This window comes from Bombina bombina, chromosome 5 (assembly GCF_027579735.1).
Source record: "Bombina bombina isolate aBomBom1 chromosome 5, aBomBom1.pri, whole genome shotgun sequence".
Taxonomy (NCBI): domain Eukaryota; kingdom Metazoa; phylum Chordata; class Amphibia; order Anura; family Bombinatoridae; genus Bombina; species Bombina bombina.
Genome location: NC_069503.1, coordinates 624301447 through 624318726, shown reverse-complemented (window position 1 = coordinate 624318726; position 17280 = coordinate 624301447). Strand labels below are relative to the sequence as shown.

The following is a 17280-nucleotide window of genomic DNA, read 5'->3' as shown; positions in this document are numbered from 1 at the left end:
GAAAAAATCATTCCATTCTTCTCTTAAAAGGACACTGAACCCAATTTTTTTCTATCATTTTCTTCATTCTCTTGGTATGAACCAAAAAAAAAAAAGCCAAGATGCCTTCTTTTTCAAATAAAGATAGCAAGAGAATGAAGAAAAATTGATAGTAGGAATAAATTAGAAAGTTGCTTAAAATTGCATGCTCTATCTGAATCACGAAATTGAAAATTTCGGTTCAGTGTCCCTTTAAGGTGATTTAGTATAGATTCTTCTCAGTTTGCTATAAATTATTAAAGTGATGGTAAAATAAACTGGAGGTTTCATTAATCACTTATTAAAAAAGGTGCTAAACTCCCACTGTCTGTACTACGGCACCTTGCTAAAGTCAGAGCCTCTGGCCACCCACAGCACAGAGCTTTTTACCAATGAGGTGACGTTTCCACCTCTAAACCAATAGCCGTGCTAGCATACAGAATACTGTCATATGACACACACGGCTATTGGTTTAGAGCTGATAACATCACCTCATTGAGAAAAAGAGAGCTGTGCCCGTGGGCGGCCCGGAGGCTCTGACTTTAGCGAGCTGTCACAGCACAGACAGGGTGAGTTTAGCACCCTTTTTTAATAAGTGATCAATTGAACTTCATTTTTTAAATTTATTTAACAAATAGACCCATATTCATTTGTTATATTCTATAACTAAACATATACATTAACATATCCATGTATTTATATGTCCCATTCATATCTGTAAAGGCTCACAATCTAGAGCTGCTGAAATGCACCTGCTACATGTGAGTGAGCTGTATCATAAGGTTCTTTTAAATACAATTTAATATCCCCCTAAAGAGGCTTAGGGGTACATTTATGAAGATGCATTCACAGCTTTTGAGGCTATGTGGAGCAGGAGCAGCTACAGCTTTAAGAAGCATTAACTGCTTCTTTTGCCTCTCTGTCATCTCAGAGGTGGCAAGCTCGTTTGCCAGTCTTGAATACAACATGACCACTGTGTTATGGCTACATGCTCCTCCTGACTGGCGCACAAGCGTGTGCGCTCTAGAGAAATATATTGGGTTAAAAGTTCAGAGACAGACATCAAAATCGTTGTTTTCACTGGCATGTGGAACAATATATGCTTAAGTTTGGTCGGACTAATACTGAACATATATAACGAGTATGTGTAAATAACTCATAAGATGTGATAATATATCAAACGGGATTGGTAGTTCAGTGATATAGTGACTTAAAGTTATATCCCAATTTTTTTATTGTGCCTCTAGTTATAGGTTAATTTTCCTAAATGTGGGAATTTCTCATGGAGCTACCCATTCCCAGAATTCTGAATATGGACCTTTATAGGATAAAGTTACTTTTGAATACTATTATATATGGTTTATAATACAGGTACTCTTTTCTTTCCTTGATATTTAAAGGGACAGTTCACCCAAAAACTTTCTCCCCTTTAAATTATTCCCAATGATCCTTTTTACCTGCTAGAGTGTATTAAATTGGTTGCAAGTAGCTCCTTTACTCCTATTTCAGCATTTGAAATAGCTGATTTAGCTTGTGGTTTCCCAACCTATACTGAAAGTTTTGATACTGGAGTATATGCTATTGACAAGCCTAAGTAAACACAGTCAACAGAAGAAGTTACAATCTCAGTGGGATGCAGGATAGTTAAGTAATAAAATGATAATTTTCCATTGTTCTCTCTTTGTATTGAGCTATGCTGTTCCAGACAATTATAAGATAAGGAAGCAAGTCTGTGTACACAAAGTTATAACATAATGAGATCTGATATTACCTTAAATTCAGCCCATTGTAATAGGCTGTGGTTTCAAAGCACAAAACCAGCTACTTCATATACACAAATAAACCTGAAAATGCAATTTCTCAAATATTTTATACTCTGCAGGTGGTATAACAAGTCATTTAAAATACATTAATGGAAAAACAATTTTACAGTGTACTGTCCCTTTAAGAATGAACTAGATGGTCTTCATTTAATAGATTAGTGTGTTAATGTGGTTACTCTAATGGGCGTTTACTTGGAAACCCGTTTTATGTTGCTTTCCTTATTTTGTGGCCATTGATAGACATTTTCTAAGATATTATGATAGAGAATCTATATTTCGGTTTATGGACTACCTTCTCCCACCTGAGTTACTACTCAAGTAAATTTCAAATCTCTGTACGGGGGTTATTATGTGTTGAAATCTGTCAATTCTTGTAGATGTAGGTGTTATCCTTTTATATATATATATATATATATATATATATATATATATATATATATATATATATATATATATATATATATATATATATATATATATATATATATAAATGTCATTTCAATAAAGAAAACTGGAATAAAAAAAAAATCAAACATGATGCAACATTAATAAAAACATTGATACAAGTTTAGTTTATGTCTAGAATCTGCTGCCTACAGATATTTAAATAGCCAAGTATTTAAAAAATGCAATGGAAGCAAAGTAAATATAGAGCTGACAGTGAGTCAAAAGCAGTAAACCATACCAAACGGCTTTAAATATGGCGTCACAAATTAACATTCGTCATCCTGTCACTTACAAAACAAGCCAAAACAATGTAATCCTCGAAATATGACTAGTGCTGGCATGAAGCCTGGAAAAAATCAACCCTGCGGCTATTGAAGCACAGGAGGCTTTGAAATAGCCCAGAAGCGGAAAAAGGGATTGCTATTGTATGAAATCCTAACTAACACCCTGTTTGCTTTTGATGAGAGAGTGTGAGCACATGCAAATCAAGTCACCAGCATTCTACGTAACTAAGAGAATGTAGCAGCTGGAGCGCTAAGCTTTGTTACTGTACACATCAGTGTTGAGAACTATTAACTATCACAACAGAGTTAGCCAATCAGCTAAAGCTTATTCTAAAGACATTTGTTTCATGACCAAAAATATGTTTTCTTGCACTTCACCAATTATTCTATTCACTTAGATAGTGGTTTGTTTGTTTCTTTTTAACTTAAAGGGACAGTCAAATAAAAATTCAACTTTATCAGATTCTGCACAAAATATTTAACTTGTTTTAGTGCCACTCCTGACTGAATGTATTTTTCTTATGATCTTAAAGGGACAGTAAACAACCTTGAGATTGCTATATAAAATGGTTTAGCTATGGATAATGAAACAACTTTGGAATATCATTTCATTAATTATTTTCCCCCCTTTTCATGTAATTTAGGTCTCCTTTGTGTGCAGAATCATTTTTTTTTCTTTCAGGAAGTATATCACACTGGCTGCACATTTATATTGCAGTGGGGTATTGCTTGAACTGTATGTCTCCAGCCTTTGTTGGAGGGGACAAACATTTTAGTTTAACCCTTTGTGTGCAGAATCTGTTTTGTTTTTTTGCAGTGAGTGCACATTGCTGCATTTTTTTCTATAGTCAGCAAAAATATATTAGAGATGTGCAGGGAAGAAAATTTCATTTTGGACAATTTTTTTTACTCTTTACCCAAGCCTATTGTATAGATTGGCTGCTATGGGCCCCCTCCAGAACTTGGGCCCTGGTGTCACTGCAATTGCCTGTATGTGTGTGTGTGTGTGTGTGTGTGTGTGTGTGTGTGTGTGTGTACGTGTGTATATATATATATATATATATATATAATATATATATATATATATATATATATATATATATATATATATATATATATATATATATATATATATCAAAATAACAAGAGTATTGCACTGAGCAATGATACTTTTTTATTGGACTAACTATACATTTATAAGTTGACAAGCTTTCAGAAAGGTTCCTTCCTTTATCAAGTCTAAAGCAATACTGACCAATTCAATGGAATTTACAGATTATATCTTAAAACACAGAATAGCTAAGAAGACAGTGCAGGGAGAGGAGGAGGTGTCGTAAAAATCATGAGGAGGGCTTAGGTAACAGGCAGACAGTGTCCAGTGTAGGAGAACAGACGGGAAATATATAGCTTTACATAGAGCATATACTGACATAAAGTTATATATCAACATTGAATCAATATCTATAAAGATGTGAAATTGTATATAAAGGGGGAATACAAAAGTTAAAAAAGACAAAAGTGTGGACATAGGCTTTTTTTTAGAGAATCCAACACTCAAAAAAAATCTTTCCAAAACCCCCAATCCTGGCATACAGACAACCACCTAACCTAAAGCAGAAACTGGTACATAGGAATCTACCCCTTGAGAAAAAGAACACTCAGAATGGAACCAAGTGCTGCTATACAGCTCTCTGCAAACTGTGTCAACACGTTTGTGAAAGCAGCACAGCAAATCACAATAATAAATCTTATAACATTAAAGGGGCATATTCATGTATATCTGCAAATGTGGTATACATGATACATTGCACTGCATGTGAAATGGGATGCTATATTGGAGAAACAAGCCAAAAACTGCACCTTAGAATGAACTTACACAGACACTCAATCAAAAACCACTGTGAAACAAAATACTGCACCCCTGTTGGTCACCATTTCACCCAACCTGACCACTCCATCCAAAATCTCAAAATCAAAATTCTCAGAGGCAACTTCAAAAACACCATGGAAAGAAAAACCTTTGAAATGAAAATGATAATGCACTTCAACCTGTTTAATTCTGGACTAAATGAGGACTCTGGATTCTTAACACATTATCAAATTTTTTTGTAATGTACTTTAATTTAGTCAATTGCATTGTATATTCCACATTCTTTATACATAGGTACACAGGTAAGCCTATGTCCACACTTTTGTCTTTTTTAACTTTTGTATTCCCCCTGTATATACAATTTCACATCTTTATAGATATTGATGCAATGTTGATATATAACTTTATGTCAGTATATGCTCTTTGTAAAGCTATATATTTCCCCTGTCTGTTCTCCTACACTGGACACTGTCTGCCTGTTACCTAAGCCCCCCTCATGATTTTTACGACACCTCCTCCTCTCCTTGCACTGTCTTCTTAGCTATTCTGTGTTTTAAGATATAATCTGTAAATTCCATTGAATTGGTCAGTATTGCTTTAGACTTGATAAAGGAAGGAACTCTTCTGAAAGCTTGTCAACTTATAAATGTAAAGTTAGTCCAATAAAAAAAGTATCACTGCTCAATGATACTTAGTCCAGATATCAAAATCTCTGGACTAACACGGCTAAACACGGCTACTCCAATCAACGTATATATATATATATATATTATATATATATACAGTATATATATATATATATATATATATATATAGTATATATTATTAGAGATTATTAGAGATATTGTATAATAATTAGTAGTAGTCATCTAATTGGAAGAATATTTGTTATTGCAATGGGGGCACCAAGGGCTCCTGGCAGTTTGCTACATCTCTACAGCACCACAATAGTTACGTAGCATATCTTTTCCTTTGGGTGTAAAATATGTAACAATAATAATTAATAATAATCAATTCTCAATGGTTGGCTATATTGCACACACTTCATGTCTGTTGCATATACTGTTACTAGTATAGTATCAGTATAACATATCATAGTACATTGAACCCCTCATCAAATTGAAACCATATTTGTTATTGTAGTGGGGGCACCAACCCAAAAAATGTAGCTAATAATAAATAATTATATTTTTCTGTCATAAAATTTTTAGTCGGACAGTGTATACTATGTTTCCGGCTGCTGCCACCACCACCAGAAGTACTACTACCACCAGCACTGTCACTACCAGTGCAGAGTCAGTGTCTGCTTCTACAAGTCTAATGAGCGGAATTGGGACAAGCACTGTTGTCTCTATTTCAAAGAGTTAAATATAATTTGCAAGGCCATTGTCTGCTCCTCTGGTTCAAGCATCTTGAGGAGCAGTGGTAATTGCGGCTGCAGCAGCAGGGTCATTTTCAGCATCTGCTGAAGCAGGCAATCCCATGTCTACCAGAAGTAGGACATATGCAGGTCACATCACTACCACAACTAGTAGCCTCAGCAGCATTAGTAGCAGTAAGGCTCATGTAAGTCCAACTATAAAACAAAAGCAGACAGTGAGGGTAACTAAATGTGCTGAAATTATTTTGTTTGGCTCCAAGCCTAGTAGTAGGGTTGGGAGGGGGTGTAAGGTTTCCAAGGAGCCTCTGTGTGCATGTCATCTCTTTATAAGTCTACCTCAAAAACCACCTGCACCAGTGTTTGCCCAAGTGCCACCATCAGTTCTACCACTGCCAGTTCCGCCACTCTTTTGATTCCTGCTATGTTTTATAGCAGCAGCCAGTTGGGTTTATCAAAACCTGAAAGGCTGTCTCAGAGCAGTAGGGCAGAAGTTGAAAAGATTAAAATGATCTCATTGTGCCAAACAGTCAGGGAGAAGAGGGAAGTATCAAGCAGGTTTCCCCAATCTCTGTTTTGGGCAATGGGGAATTTACTGTGACTCCCAGCATGTCTGCTAAAGCCTTTGCTCTGGACAAGGAGGAACTTGATTACAAGCCTGAGGAGATGGTGGAGGACGACGAGATTCCACCACAGAATTTGTGTGTGATGGGCAGCAGCACAAATTCCTCCCCACATTTTGGGAAAGCAGTCTCCTCCTGTATTCTCTACATCACAACCATCATCCCCTATTGTAGAGCAGCCAGATCCTAAAACAGCCTTACCCACTACCCTTGCTGTCAGTTCCACTAGTAGTGCATTCTCTGTCAGTACTAGAATCAATGGAAGTTTCACCAACACAACTATTAGGAGAGAAAAGTGGGAGGGCACCGGCAAGAAGACCTCAACAGCGGTAGAAGGGCAGGCAGAGACAGAAACTGCTTCACGTTGATGAAAGGTGAGGGGCCGCTTTGTTAGCATCAGAGATGGCCACTTTGCTAGGGGCAAAATATGTGGCAAAGAAGTTAGCTGTGGAAGAGAGTTGGGTCATCTCACTAGCTCCGGGATGAACCAACATCTCAGCAGGCACCACAAGGCTGCGTTATTGAGGGAAGAATGTGGGGCCAGCAGCAACAGCGCAACAATCTCCTAATCACAGCCTGCAACAACACCTACTAGGAGCAGCACTACCAGCAGTAGTCAGGACAGGGGACACAGTATTGATGTCAGCCAGCCGAGTAAGGTACCAAGAGTAATTTGGGAGGTTTCACTCTAGGGGATGTCTAGATAGCAGTTGAGAAAATTAATCTGCCTGATAGGTCAGCGGGTAGCTTTTGGCAGTGTGCCCTTTGCCATGCTTGAAGGGGAACCTTTCAAGCAGTTGATGGAAGCAGTTTCTCCCCACTACCATTTCTCTTCAAGCAGCACTTTCAGCAGGCGTGTAGTCTCCTCATTCTTCAGTTCCTGTGTTAGAGTGTTTTCAATTGAGGAGTCAGAGAAGTTTGCTGGACATTCAGTGCACTTTACCACCTACTTATGGAGTGCTCCTAGCGGCTCTCATGCCTTCATCTCCCTGAAAGCAAATGAGTGGCGGCCCAGGGTATGTGATGAGGATGAGGGTAGCGCTAATGCTAGCGGTGGTGTAGCAGCATGCAGCTCCGGTCAGGGCAGGAACTGGTCAGTAGATCAGCAGGGGTTCTCATTATTCCTTTTCCATGTCAAAGTGTTGGATGAGTAGCATTCCGCTGACAATATATTGCAGGCTCTTAGCAGGATGGTGGCACAGTGGGTAGGAGAGTGGACAGGCACCAAGGTGGAAGTTGGCTTTGTAGTCACTGATGGAGCATCCAATATGGGGAAGGCCCTTTGTGAGGGAGAATTTATCGGTGTGGAATTGTTCGGCTCAATTTCTCCACCTGGGGCTATCCCTGAAGGCAACTCTAGGTTAACAACTTTACTTAAACATTGCAGAAGGATTGCAGGCAGGGACAGGAGAGGGCAGGGCTTCTCCAGCACTGTCTTAAGCAAGACTTTGGATATGCTGGAACGTATCTTGGAGAAGTAGAGGGCTATTCATGCTATGGCTTCCGATCAATACATTGGCATCGGGAGTCCATTAGGCAGAGATGAGTGGACCATGATTGGTCAGTAAGTGGCAGTCCTAAAGCCTTTCAAGGATGTCACAAGAACTTGAGCCAAAACACTGCCAGTCTGTGGGAAGTCAAACACTTGTTCACTCACCTATTGAGCAAGATGGATGCCTTCCCAGAAAATTGTGAAGTGGTTCCTGGTGGAGTACTAAGCAAAAAGGTAGCAGCACTTGTCAGGTGGTTGAAGGAAAAGTTGAAAGGTTGCATGCAGGACAGTCTGGAGAAATTCCCTGAACTGATGCTGGCCACCTTCTGTGATCCCAGAATTAAGGGGAAAATGGATCTCCGAACTGATTACCTGACAACTTGGAGGGACAAACTGGCTTCAAGGGTGCGTGCAAAGAAAAGGGTAGCATGCATTGTGAGGGAGAAGCATACCTCCCAACATTTGAGGCTGAGTATATGAGGGACACAGGATTTTGAAAGGAGTCTGTCATTTTGTGGGTGGAGCAGTGTTGGAGAGGGGAGGGATCATGTTTGGTTAGTGGGTGGGATTGTGGGCATTTCTGGGTGGTCTGTGGGTGTTTTTGGTTGTTCTGTGGGTGGGGCTAAATTAAATCCTGTAAAGAGGGACATAAGGCTGTCTAAGAGGGACAGAGCTCATAATCAGGGACAGTCCCTTTCAAATAGGGACAGTTGGGAGGTCTGGAGAAGTGCAGAAGCAGGAGGCAGATATTTTTTCATCTCCTACCAGAAGCGGAAGCAGCACAACAAAGCTGATGGGGGTACTTTAGTGTGAGGGATTTAAAAAAAAAGTTGAAAGAAAAACAAAAAAGGAAGATTCTATGGAAAGGTTTTAGTGGTGGGAAGTGGAACGTTAAAAGGGGAAAGACAAAAGGGTGGTGGAATAAAAGGAAGTACTAGTGAATCATTGATATTACTGTAAATAACAAATGCTTTTAATTTGTTCTAGTTCCTGTATGTTCTCTTGTCCCAGTAAGCATTGAATCTTTTCTGAATTGTTTGCATTTCCTTGCAATGTAATTTTGTTGCTAAAAGGAATGTTGTGTGGGCTTCCCATTGGCGTTAATGCAATTGAACAAATTTCATTTTCAACTAATTTCATGTCTGAATATTCGGACGAACCGGATGCGATAGCTAACGAAATTCGGACAACCCAAAATTGAAGAAAATTTTGTTTTTTAACCCCAGACTAGTAAACTATAGTTATATTTTCTACCCCTATTTATAATATAGATATATATATTTATTTTTATCTGTTGGGGGTCAGAGTCTCTATCACTCTAGCCATTACAGTCTGGAAACAAACAGTAAGGCTAATGTACCCACCTTTTGTCATGGAATGGGATCTGAAAATATCAGGTATATGGTGTATAATATCATAGCTACAAGGTATTGCATTATTGTTTTATATTTCAAACTGTTTTTCAGGAGCTTCTAACTTTGGATTCTGCAAATACATTTCTTTGAAACTTGTTTTGTGAGTAACTGACCTACTGTGAAAACCGCTGAGCCAATCTTTATAAAATTTAACATGCAGATTTAAGTTATTGTCTAGTGCATGCTAATGTTTGGTGAAAATGAGCAGTGGTTGCTGATGCTGAGCAATAAGGCCACAATTCAGCTGAAAAAGCTTAATCAAGATATGCTCAGTAGTGATTTGGAAGCAGAGGTTTTTACTGAAAAGAATGAATATATTCATATGCAAGAGCATTATATAAAATATTAAAAAACTGATTTTTGCAGGACAGATGTCAGGTTAAATATTTGACAGTTTGAGCTGTCCTGAGAAAAATAAAAGGAGGGAACTCATTTTGTATCAAGATCAGAAAATCAGTTAGCTGCTGATTCTACACCATTTTTCAGGCACCATCATGGATGCTTTGGTTCTACCTCTTCACCGGCACGGCAACCAGAGATAGGTGCCACAGGGCTGAATGGCTAATTAAAGGGACAGTAACGTAAAAATTAAACAAATGGATTGGATAGAGCATCATTTTTTTACTTTTTTTAAAAATAATTTACTTTTATTTTCAATTTTGCTTAGTTGTCAGCATTCTGTTTTAAAGAGTAATCCTAGTTTAGGAGTGTGCAAGTGTTTAGCCATCTGGCAGCAGTATTTGCAAATATGTTTATAGAAATGTTATACATTGTTGCAAACACTGCTGCCATAGACTGCTAAAGACAGGTGCACACTACTAAGCTTCTATCAGCCTACCTAAATGTATTATTTAACAAAGGATACCAAGAGAACATCAGATTTGCAATCCTTTTAAACCAGTGACTTACTCCATCTGAAGTTTACCTCTGGATAGCTTGTGTTCATCACACTCAGTTTTATTCAGTAAAGCGAAAGATCAGTAGATTGTCCTTTAGAAAATTACATTTCAACATCATGTGGTTATTAAGCTCCCTGGACACACACAGTTGTTATCTCTTATTAGTAAGTGGAAACGGTTTGTTTTTTTTGTACTCTAGAACACAGATTAAACAAATCACTTAACAACAATTATTTAATACGGTAAGAAGTTTTGCAATAAAATTCCACAGTATGTTTTGATTTGAGACATGGCCAAGTTTAACCACCAGGAATTGATGTAAGGCATGTATAATTCAAAGAAGTTGTTTATTTAGGATTTTTGATAAAAGCCGCAATGGAGTTACTATATAAATAATGAATCACAGAACAAGTGTAAATATTTGTACGACTCAAAATCTAGTTAAACTTACATGTGAAAAATGAGAAAACTGGTCCCTGAAATATATACTTATATCATGTACTGGTGCTTGAATAACTAGAATCTCTTTCAAAAAGCTCTAACAAGGCATTCAGGGTTGGAAATGTAATTAAATCAGGGGTCGACAAATCTGTTTAAAATGTAGGAGACAGTAAGAATATTTAGGAGCCACACATATTTTTAGGAGCCAGACAGTGGTATTTGTGAATAGATCTATGAAGAATAACCCAAAATGTTAGGAGCCAGGGGTAAAATTCTAAGAGCCAGTGGCAACCTAGCTGTTAGGGTTTTTTCCCTGCTTTGTTTGCCATGTGCTGCTGGCAGCCATTTTACTCACCTCTCTTGCTGACTCTGCTCATTTCCTGCACGCCCTTTTATGGCCAGACTGGTGTACATCATCCATGTGAGACAGGTTGCAGTCTCAGAATTGTGATGTCATCACTTACTATTTAAAGGGCCTCTGTTCAGTATGCATTGCCCTTGCGTTGTCTCAGACCTGTTTGTGAGTTCCAGTTCCTGTGTATTACCTGGCTGTCTGACATCCCTCCTGGTTCCTGATCCCTGGCTTGTTCCTGACTCTGCTGTTCTCCTTGTTCCCGATTCCGGCTCGTCTGACTTCTCACTTTGGCTCCTGACTCGGCTCGTCTGACTATTTGCTTTGGCTCCTGACTACCAGCTCTGGTTTTGACTCCTGGCTTGTTATTTGACTTGTGGACTTTTTATTATTTTTTTTGCTATTAATAAAGGTGTGATTATTTTTGCACTTCTGGTCTCAGTCTGATTCCTGGCACCCTGACACTGGCTCCTGGGTTTGTCGAGCCCTGAATTAAATTAAAGGGACAGTCTAGTCCAAAATAAACTTTCATGATTCAGATAGAGCATGTAATTTTCCAATTTACTTTTATCACCAATTTTGCTTTGTTCTCTTGGAATTCTTAGTTGAAAGCTTAACCTAGGAGGTTCATATGCTAATTTCTTAGACCTTGAAGGCCGCCTCTTAAGAATGCATTTTAACAGGTTTTTCAGCACTAGAGGGTGTTAGTTCATGAATTTTATATTGATAACACTGTGCTCATGCACGTGAAGTTACCTGGGAGCTATCACTGATTGGCTAAACTGCAAGTCTGTCAAAAGAACTGAAAAAAGGGGCAGTTTGCAGAGGCTCAGATACAAGATAATCACAGAGGTAAAAAATATATAAATATAACTGTGTTGGTTATGCAAAACTGGGGAATGGGTAAGAAAGGGATTATAAATCTTTAAAAACAATAACAATTCTGGTGTAGACTGTCCCTTTAAGCAAAATGTGGCTTATCTAAATCCAGTGGCAATCATTTAAAACACAAACTAGCGAAACAGCAAATCAAAGCATGCAATTTATATGCTACAATAATATTCTAAATTTTGGGAAAGATAGAGGCAGCTAAAGAGACAGGGGGATAGAGAACTTAAAGGGACACTCAAGTCGAAATTCAACGTTCATGCTTGCTGATTATGCAATTAAACTGTATTTAATGTAATTGAATTTAAAAGAAGGAGAGAGATAGAGAGAACATACAGACCTAGGTATTTAGAAGATAACAGAAATATGGGGAAGATACAGTTAAGAAAAACTGGGAGAGACAGTGAGAGAGACAGACTGACTGACAAATTAAATTATGGCGAAACAGAAGTGAATCAAATGGAAACTCAACAGAGATTGGGAGTAAGAAACAGAGATAATGGAAAGACAGACCAAAAAAGGTATTGAGAACAGAACAAAGTGGTATAGAATAAAAATAGAGAAAGAAGGAGAAAAAGGCACAAAGCAAAGAAACAGATGACAAAGAGAAAAAGAAATGTTTAAAAAAAAAAAAAAAAAAAGCTAAGGAACAAAAAACAAAAATAAAGCATTTTTACAAATGGTGACATGCAAACTGAGCATCATAAGATATTTTCTCCTGACTTAATAAAAGTTTATATGTCATGATCAATATGTTATCACCTTAAATATAAAGAAACTGATTATTTCACTATATATAATCTTTTTTTCACTTGAAGAAAAAGAAATGGGTCTTATTGTAGCCTTATAGTTTTATGTGAAACTTGCTTTTTTTTGGACATACTTTCATATGTATTATGTCACCTATTTTGACTTGTTGAATATCTGCTAGTCTGTATTTTTCTATAGAGATTGAAATTAAAAAACAAAAAGCATTGGGCTGGTTATTCGACCCCCCCCCCCTCCACAATTATTTTAAAATCCTCCATTTCTTTTTCTCTTTGTCATCTGCTTCTTTCCTTTGTGCCTTTTTCTCCATCTTTCTCTATTTCCAATCGTACAAAGAAAAAGGGATGCACTTTAACAGGAAAGGAACACACAATGCTGATAATAATATACAACTGTTAAATAAGAGCAATAATCAAAATACCACTTCACTAGTAAAGTACAAAAGTGAATCGTAGGAATATACATAAGAATATAATATTGAGCAAGTTATACTGAGCTAATTTAAAGTAAAAAGTAATTGGATAAGACACTAATTCCTCAAAGGTACATATATAATTAGCAATTGTTTTTTAAGGTGAATATGGCAAATTTTATTTAAAAATAAAAAGGGATACTGAACCCAATTTTTTTCTTTCATGATTCAGATACAGCAGTGATTTTTAACCTTGGCACACTTTTTTACATTAAAAAATCCTGTGGCACACCACCATCCCAAAATTTAAAAAAAATCACACATTGTAGCCTAATACAGCATATATATATATACACATACACACAAACACACACATACTGTATGCATTGTGCAGTTATGCCATGCCTCCTACAAACTATCCCTGCACTGGGAGTAAAAAACAAGCAAAGTTTAAAAAATATGTCACACTGTTGTCAGTCTGCCGTGGCACACCTGAGGATCTCTCACGGCACACTAGTGTGCCACGGCACACTGGTTGAAAAACACTGAGATACAGCATGCAATTTTAAGAAACTTTCTTATTTACTCCTGTTGTCAATTTGTCTTCCTTCCCTTGGTATCTTTATTTGAAAAAACAGGAATGTAAGCTTACAGGCCGGCCCATCTTTGGTTCAGCAACCTGGTACAGCTTGCTGATTGGTGGCTTAATGTACCCACCAATCAGCAAGAGATATCCAGGGTTCTGAACCAAAAATAGACCGGCTCGTAAGCTTACATTACTGCTTTTTCAAATAAAGATACCAAGAGAATGAAGAAACATTGATAATAGGAGTAAATTAGAAAGTTGACTTAAAATTGCAAGCTCTATTTGAATCATGAAAGGAAAGAAAAAAAATCGGGTTCAGTATCCCTTTTTATTTTAAAATAAAATTTGCCATATTAACCTTAAAAAACAATTGCTAAGGAGGACTTAGTGTCTTACTTGGGTTCAGTATCCCTTTAAGCACTCTAGTCATGATAAGACTTTCACAAGGTGGAATACTAGAGTGGGAGGGAATAGTTAAATCTTGCTAGACTGTGAGCTGGAACTTGTCCAATGTCCTGTACACTTGAGTTACAAAATGGGACATTACACTGCTGGCTACAGCTATAGTAACATGGTTACTACTCACCATGCTATTGTATTTCCTCGTGTACCTGCAGCTCCTTTTAAAGCCATTGTCTTAATTCAAACAATTACAGAAGCCAGATGGGTAAAGCTCTGCATCTTTATACTGGGCACCACCATTTTGGTACATAAGTATTGCTGATTCCTGTGACAGAAGCAATACGCTATTACAAATCCACTTTTTTACAGCTGTACCTTCCATTTTGCATTATATGCAGAAGAGTTGATTTTGGGTTTTTTTATTTTGTTTTTGTACACACAATTTAAAACGTATATAAGAAATATAAAAATACATTGGGAATAATATACAGACACTAAAAAAACATACAGCTCCTGCTTTGTATTGTGGATGCTAAATGGAAGTGCATGATAAGGCTTGTCAACAAGACAACAATATCACTGATCTGGTGCACCACTTCTGTCACAAGGTGCAAGAATACTTAAATTCCAAGATGGTGGTACCTAGTGTGAAATCTGCAGAACTTTACTAACCAGCACTTGTGAAAGGTTACTATAAGAGAATAGCATTGAAGAGAAATGAAGAAAGAGAAGGAAACCAATAGCATGGTGAGTAGTAACCACAATACTTATGCTGTACAAGCAAAAACTATGAAATTATAAAATGATAAATATCAATTAAATGACAAGACACAAGGCAAGTACTGTTTCAAAAATGTTGTTCAGTGTATTTTACTGAATTCCTTTTGTAAAAATGTTCCATATGTTCAAAAATATTCTTTATCTTCATGCTACTTTTTGCTACCACCTGTCTCCATAACAAAGTATAATATTAATTTACACCTTCCTCATTATTGTACCATCTCTTTTCTCCTCACCTCACTTTTGCTCTCATGAACTTCACACATTCCTAAATTCACTCTCTAGTGCACCACATCCCAAAGACACTCTCAATACTGCAAATCTATATTTCATCTTTTGTCACACTCCCTATGGTTATACTACCTGCTGGTGATATGTCCCTCAATGCTGGTCCCTCACAACTTCCTAATATTGTCTGCCCATGTATGCCTTTCCATAGACCTAGAAACCAGAACTCTTGAAACCTAACTCCAACTTCTTGTGTATCTAAAGCCAACACCTCCTTCGCTTGTGCACTCTGGAACTCTCGCTCTGTTTGCAACAACCTCACTTCTGTCCATGACCTCTTCATTACCCATTCCCTAAACTTACTGGCTCTCACAGAAACCTGGTTTCACCCTCAGACACAGCCTCCTCTGCTGCATTGTCACATAGGGGGTCTCCACTTTAGCAACACCCCAAGCCTGGAAACAAAAAAGGAAGTGGTGTAGGTATTTCACTTTACTCACGCTACACCTTTCAACAAATATACCCAATCTCTTCCCTCACAATCTCTTCCTTCAAAACCAACATGATTTCATTATTTTCTCCCCTCTTTCTATGTGTTGCAGTTATATATCACCCCAACCTGGCTCCCCAACTGAATTTCTTGACCATTTTCCTACTTGGCTACCTTATTTCCTCTCCTAAGATACCCCTGCCTTCCCTCTTGACAATCCCACTGCAATATTGCTGGGTTATTGAGGATGCAGTTTCTGCCCTTATAGTATCCTCTCACCTCACTACATGTCCCCTTTATCCCATAAACCTTTACATCTACAGACCTCCTACTCTTACTACAATTATCACACATATCTTCAATCTTTTTGCATCATTCCATCTCAAAAGACCTCCTAATTGTAAAGTTGGGTGATTGACCATTTTTAATTGCCCCTTCTTTTTTGGTGATTACCTATATGTATTGGTATTGTAAATCCACCACTTTTTTTAATTTTTCTTGGTTTAACCAAGGTGGTCATCTTTGTGTCATGCAACATGACAAATTCTGGTTATACAGATGATTAAGGAAACCTCACTATCTCAGATCGGGATACTCCTAGTTCCTTGGAACAAATATTGATCTCTAGAGCACTTTACATGGTAGATTTTCATCACATTCTTATTCCTTAGACTTAGAACTTAAGTGCTAATTTAATAATCAAGATTGTTCAAAGTTCCACATTTAGGGTCATATTATGATGGGAAGTGTTTGAGTCTCAGCCCTCAATTATGTTAGAGACTACTTAGCTAAGTATAGTGTGCATGCAGACCATTTAACGTTGGGGGGGGGGGGCGAGAAAGTGCAAGTCCTCTGCTGTCAACATTTTGAGATTCCACTGGTTATGTTGGACCATTTGATATAGATTGACGACACATGCGTGTTTTACTGATTTTATATCACTTTGTATTTTAACTGAGAAATTGTATATTAACTTTTTGGATCATAAAATAATTTTTTTAATACTGAAATCTCCTGTCTCTCACTCACGCTCCTGGAACAAGATCACAGCCTTTGTGTTTATGTGCGCTGGGCCACTACAATAGACCCAGCAAGCTTCATTAGCACTACAGTGTGCTCCAGGCCATGTGAGTATCCATTTTATTGGTAGCTACCAGTGGGTGCTCATCTGACTGACTGATCTGCACTAGGAGTCGCCCTCTTCTTTCTTTTCAATTTCCAGACTGCATAATTTCACTACAGCAAAGAGGAGCTGCCCTTGCAATCGTGCACAGTTACTGGGACACTGCAGAGTTCCCAGATCACAAACCTAGGCATTATCTTTTTCTTTCTAAATTGTGAGTACCATTTTATATTGTATGTATCATGATCTAATTGTGTATTGACTACACTAGGAGGCGCCCTTTCTCTTCTTATATAAATCTACCTCTCTGCACCAGACCTATCCCCATCCTTGCTAACTTTTGTCACTAACTGTCTAATATTTCATCCTGGATGTCCTCTCACTACCCAAAACTAAGCTCCTTGTTTTCCTCCCTTTTTTCAAAATCTTTACCCACCACATTTCTTTAACTGCTGATAACAACATCATTACCCCAACCCTACATGCCCAATATCTTAGGTTCACACTTGACTCAAATTTTTCAATCACTCATCACAATTCTTACCACTTCTTGCCAATTCC

General features: G+C 37.6%; 1 protein-coding gene across 1 annotated transcript in view; it reads right to left on the bottom strand.

Moving 5' to 3' along the window:
* The window catches only part of CTNNAL1 (catenin alpha like 1), a 727303-nt gene that overhangs the window by 413338 nt on the left and 296685 nt on the right, over positions 1–17280 (bottom strand). The gene's annotated exons all lie outside the window — the stretch shown is intronic.